This window comes from Phyllostomus hastatus, unplaced genomic scaffold, assembly GCF_019186645.2.
Source record: "Phyllostomus hastatus isolate PE091 unplaced genomic scaffold, TTU_PhHast_1.1 phas_scaffold_39, whole genome shotgun sequence".
NCBI classification, from domain to species: Eukaryota; Metazoa; Chordata; class Mammalia; order Chiroptera; family Phyllostomidae; genus Phyllostomus; species Phyllostomus hastatus.
The window spans coordinates 28,112,177-28,118,597 of NW_025334028.1; positions in this window are offsets into that span (position 1 = coordinate 28,112,177).

The following is a 6,421-nucleotide window of genomic DNA, read 5'->3' on the forward strand; positions in this document are numbered from 1 at the left end:
CAGAAGGCTTTTGGGGACAATCAATGAGTGCAGCACAAATAAAAGTGTGGCACAAATGCTTAACAAATGGTCAAGAATCTGTTAATAGTGATCCATGTTCTGGAAGGCCTGCAACAAGCAGAACACCTGAGAATATTGAACATATACAGGCTGCAGTCAACAGAATTGGCAACTGATAGTGTGAGAACTAGAAGCTAATCTGGGGATTCCAAAAACTACCGTATCTGAGATTTTGGTGTAGGATCTTGGCACGAAACATGCCATGACAAAATTTGTTCTGTGGCTTCTGCTACCATACAAGAAGGAACATTGTGCTGCTATTGCTAATGACTTGATTCAAACTTCTACCAGTGAACATAGAGTAGGTCCCAAGGTGCCTACCTTGAAGAGAACTGAGGTGTCATTGTCCTATGTACAATGTTTCTCGTATCTTCTTCAATAAATGTCTCTATTTTTCATATTACATGGCAGGATACTTTCTGGATAGACCTTCGTACATGTAGTTCATTTTATTAGGAGTGATTTTAAACAGTGTTGTTTTTAATTTTGATTTCTTCATGTTCATTGTTAGTATATAGAAATGTAAATAATTTTTGTTTGTTGTTTTTTGTATCATGCAGCCTTGCTAAAAGAGTTTCTTTCTTCTTTCTTTCTTTCTTTCTTTCTTGCTTTCTTGCTTTCTTTCTTTCGCATTATTGAAATCTTCTATGTAAACAACCATGTTATATCCAGATAGGAATATTTTATCTCTTCCCCTTCAATCTATGTTTATTTTATTATTTTCTTGCCTAATTTGAGTGGCTAGAATTTTCAGTATTATGTTAAATAAAAGTAGTAGAAGAGAAATACTTTCTCTGTTCCTAATTTTAGGAGAACACATTAAATTTTTAACCATTAAGTGTCATATGGGTTTTTAAAATGCTGTTTATCAAGTTGAAAAAGTTCTTTACTCTTGACTTTCTGGGATTTTTTTTGATAAATGGATTTTGGATTTTGCTAAATGTTTTTTCAGCATCAATTGTTATGATCATACAACTTTTCCTATTTAGCATATTGTAATGGTGGATTTCACTGATTAATTTTTGATTGTTCAACAAAGACTTCAATGCCTGGAATAAATCCCATTTGGTCATGGTGTATACTTTTCTCTATATATTATTGGATGTAGTTTGGTAATATTTTGTTGAAAATCCTTATGTCTAAGTTCACAAGATATGTCAGTCAGTAATTTTCTTTGTTTTAAGGTGGTATCATTTTAAAAATACTGTCCTCATAAAGTGAGTTGATAAGTGTTCTCTCCTCTTCTCTTTTCTAGATGAGATCGTGTAAAATTGGTGTTAATTGCTTTTTAAATGTTTGGTAGAATTCTGTAGTGAGACCATCTGAGCTGGAGATTACTTGCTTAAGAACTTTTGAATTACAAATTAAATATATTTATCTGATGGTTGTAGGACTATTAAAATTATGTGTTTCATCTTGGATGACTTTTGGTAGTTTGCACTTTTTAAGGAATTGGTCTATTTACTATAAATTGTCAATTCTGTGAGCACAAAGTCTTTTGCAGTACTCCCTTGCTATCTTTTTGGTAGGTGCTGGCTCTGAAGTGATAACTTCTTTCATTTTTGATAGTGGTGAATTGTGAATTGTATCTTTTCTCTTTTAATTTTGTCAGACTTGCTAAAGTTGCATCGATTTTCTTGATTTTTTTAAAAGAAAGTAACTTTTTGTTTCACCAATGATCTCTAGTATTTTACTTACTTTTGATTTCATTGATTTCCAGTTTTATATTTAAAATTTCATTCCTTCTGCTTGTTTTAACTTTTTCTTTCTTTTCTAGATTTTTTGAGTTATAAGCTTAGATTATTGATTTGCAACTTTTGCTTGTTTCTAATGTTTGCATTTAATTGCTAGAAATATCTTTCTTGGTGATGCTGCTTTAGACACATTCTACATGTTTTTATAGGTTGTATTTTCATTTTTACTTAGTGCTGTGCATTTTAAAACTTTTTCTTGATACTTTCTCTTTGACTTGTGGGTTATTTAGATGCATTGTATAACTTCCACAGGTTAGAAATTTTCCTTTTAATATTCAGTTATTGGTTTCTAGTGTGATTCTATTGTGGTCAGAAAACACATTCTGTAATATTTAATTTTTTAAAAAACTTGTTGTGCTTTTGTTTTATGGCACAGGACATGGTCTATCCAGGTAACAGAATGCTGAATTTGAATCCTGGTAGCATATTTGGAAGTTTCATCCTAAGTGGGTATTGAGAACATACTCACACCTTACTTGGGCGGGGGGGCTGGTTCTGAATGTGGCTGAACCAGATGTGGTGCCAAAGTAGATTCTGGAGGGCTGTAAAGAAGCTTCACATCAATGAGTTATTTGAAAGAGTAAAGGGAGAAATATCATTACATAGCGGAGTCATGTTGTCATAATTCATAACTATAAAGTTGCACCAGAGAAAATCAGAATAAAAAGAGACAAGCCTACATCAAAGACAAAAAGGGTGTGCATGGGGGAGGGTGTGGAGGCAGGGTAGTGAAAGGCTTAGCTGTTTCAGAAAAAGGAATCAAAGAGTCAAAGATAATTCAGAGACAGTTCAATAAAAGTGACACACTCAAAACCAAAACCATTAAGTAGTTAAGGGGAAAAGGCAGACTTTCTAGTTTTACAAGTGTTTTTCTCAATGTTTTTCCAAATACAAGAAAAAAAACATGTAAGTTATGGAGCATCTTGAAAGAGAAGAAACCTCCAAATAATGTTACAAAATTTAGAAGAAATTTGGTTAAGTTTAGTAAGACTACTGTTGGGTTGCAAACAACCCTAAGTCCCCTTTTGGTAGTTAAAGTAGTGCTAAATGCTATAAACAGAATGAACCTGAAATCTTGGTGACTTAACACCTTTCTTTCTTTTCATGTAAAGCCAATCAGAGGTGGTGGTTTTAGAGGGTGGCCTATATCCCATGCAGTTATTCAGGGACCCAGGCTGAGCGAGACTACTTTTTAATCTATGACTTTCATGTCTTTCTGGGAGTCGCTCTTGCTGGTGAACTGGGGAAAACAGAGAGACCCTATGACCATGTAGGATCATGTAGGATATGTCTAAGGGGCAAGCCTGGAAGTTAGGTGCATTGTTTCATCCACATTGCAGTGATTGAAACCAGGCATATGGTAACATTCAAGCATAAAGGAGATTGGAAAATGTACCCTAGTTTTGTGAGTAGGAAAAAAAAGTGAAGTAATTTTGTGAACAGCTACCCAATTTGTACTACCAAATATTTATTCACCTAGATCTCCTTGTATAGTAAAGCTATGTTACTTATGGTCATTTAATCAATAATTATTGTTATATTCCTTGATTTTGTAAGTTGTTTTGGAATAAAAGAGTTTGTCAGCACTTCTAAAGGCTATGAATGAGATTATAGACCACTGCTACAACTAAAATTTTTAAAACAAGTCCTTGGGTGTGCTGGCAACATTAAGTGATATACAACTCAAAATTAATACAGCAAGTTCTTCAGGAATACAGGCACTGCCTTACTTATGTGTATGCTTTCCTTTTGTAATAACATATCTAGGTAGAACAAGTGAAAGCTTCTTTTGTGAAAATGATTTGGAACTGTTGAATAAGCAATGTATCACAAAACGTCCTTATAGAATGCTAGTACTTGGATACATTCCAAAAGAAAAAAACTGTTTCCTTACTATAAAAGTTTAGAAAATGATAAAACTCTAATCTATCTCTTGAGTATTCACAACACATATGAACATATTAAAGATTCTAAACAATCCTGCCATAAATACATCTTTGGTTTTAACTTAGCTTTCTTAATACTTATCATGAGTTACTGTGTTTTAGTACCATGCACCACTGAGACGCACCTGTGGGCAAATCCCGCTGGACCCCCACTGCAATCAGACATCCTAGTTTTGGACATCACTTTCTATACAGGAAGATTTTATGTATTTACTAACAGGAAAGTACTTTTCATATTAATAATATTATTTTGTAGCATTTTAAAAATAAGTAGAACAAAATAGAGTTGGCCATATTACCCCTTTTTATTCTTATTCCCTTCTTCATTTATCAAAAACCTTAGTACCAGTAGGGTAAACATTACTATTTTGGATTATTTTCTCCTCTTTTCCTTTAAAAAGATCTTGCATTATGTAGGCATAATGTTTATTTTGTTTATTTTTTCCTTAGGCTATCAACTTTACTGTGTGAGTTTTGAAAGTCCCTTTACATACTACTAATATTTCTTTATTTTCCATAGAAATATTTTTCACTCTGGTGTTCACTTCTCTTTCAGTATATAATCTCAGATCTTTCCTTCCATTTCCAATTCTTCAATCTTATTTTTATTTTTTACATTCTGAAGCTGAACCAAAGACCAAATATGAGAACATGCCTGAGGCTGAGGTCTGAGGCTTTTCTAATGGGGATGGAGAAGCCTCTTTTGAAAGATGGGACGATTTACAATGTCATGTAGGAGTGGTAGGTGCCACCACAAGATGGCACTCATTTGTTTTTAATTTCTAACTTGGTGAAAAATTTGTGGATTTTATACTGGCACAGAAAACAAAGATAAAACTTTGACTATAGTTCGAAAATGACCTTGCTTACTTTATATGTTATCATTTTTATTATGTTTTGCACATATACAAAAGTAATGTCTACTAGAGTTTAGGGATACAATATCATGCAGGTATGTCTGCCAAACATTATAATATTTCAAGTAAGTTGAAATTTATTATCTATTTCATTAAATACTTTTATGAAGGAAATTATTACTCTTGCTTTTTACCCCTCATCTCTTTTTCAAAGTAGTTACCAGTCAACTGCATAGATATGTGAACTAGTTGAGACTCATTGACTTTGTCCCAGTCTGTGCCTGCTCTTCCCAAATGGCAGGATCTTCCTTTTCCCCATGGCTATGAGCCAGCACTATTTGTGCAGATGAAACTACCATCAATCTTCAGGCTACAGGTTATTTTTTAAATGACCTATTAAAGAACAGTCCAGTTGGTGTTGCTGGAGTATTCTTTATTCTGGTTAAAACTTATAATTTTGGATTAAAACCACAAGAAATCAAGATTTGGGGCGTTCCATATGGTAATATCAGTTCGGTCCTCAGGAAATCCAAAGGAGACATTGGTATTATAAGGCCTGATCTATAATCTCACCACTGTTTGCTTTAATAGAGTAAATCTTAAATTATCAGAGGCTTTGCTTCCAATATATAGCTATTAGCCACATGTGACTATTTAAAATAAAATTAATCAAAGCTAGACAAAATTAAAAAACTAATTCCTTTGTCACACTAACTACACTTCAAATGCTCAATAGTCAGATGTTAGTAGGGGCTACTGTGTTGGACAGAACAGATTAGAGATTGAGATTCCATCATTCTGAAGTTATCTGGGACAGTGCTAATCTAGGGGCTATTATCATTTCCAGTTTACATATGGAAGACAGAAAGCTATAACTGCACCTGTGATTATTAGTCACTTTAATTTGTATAAACCAGTTTTAGTTGCTTGGTAATCAGATGCTTTTCTGAATAGCTGTGTAATCAACTGGAAAGAATATTGGATAGAGAGTATGAATAAGGGCCCAACCAGAAACTCATGATTATGAGAAAAGAATTTGACTTCTTTAAGTTATTTTTATCTGTGGAAAATCAACTTATGCTAACAGTGCAGAAAAGAGCAAGCCTGACTGCCGTCATTAGAAAGGTCTGCTTATAAGACTGGCCCCTGGCTCTCATCTGGGAACGTGGGTTTCAGGCGAGTCCCTCCATTCCCTCATTAGATGGCCTATTGTGCCAGAAAATGCCTGGACAGCACGGTTTACCCTGAACACCCCCTTTCCTTCTGGGAGTGTGGAATTTGTGTACATGCCAGGCACAGAGTGCCTGTATGACTAGCCCCAAATAAAAACCCTGCTACTGAGCCTAACAAGCTTTCCTGGTAGACAACATTTTGCATTTGTTACCCCAACTCATTTCTTGGGGGACTTAAGTATATTCTTGTGGTTCCACCAGGAAATGCCTCTAGAAGATTATGCTGTTTTGCTGTTTTTCCTTAGCATTCACCCATATGCCTTTCCTTTTGTTGATACTGCTTTGTTTCCTTTTGTTGTGGTAAATCACAACCTAAGTAAGACTACATGCTGAGTTCTGTGAGCCTCTCTAGCAAATCGCCAAACCTGAGGAGGATATTGGGAACCTCATTAATTATGCTGAAAGGGAAAAAGGAAATAAAAAGCTTAGAAATGAGTTTGAAGTCCAGATAAGTTTTCATGTACTTACATATTATTGCTAGCAATTGTAGCAAATCTAGCAAAGAAAAAAATCACACAAAAGTATTCAAAAATGTAAATGATAAAAGTGTTTAAAATAAAACTAAAAAAACT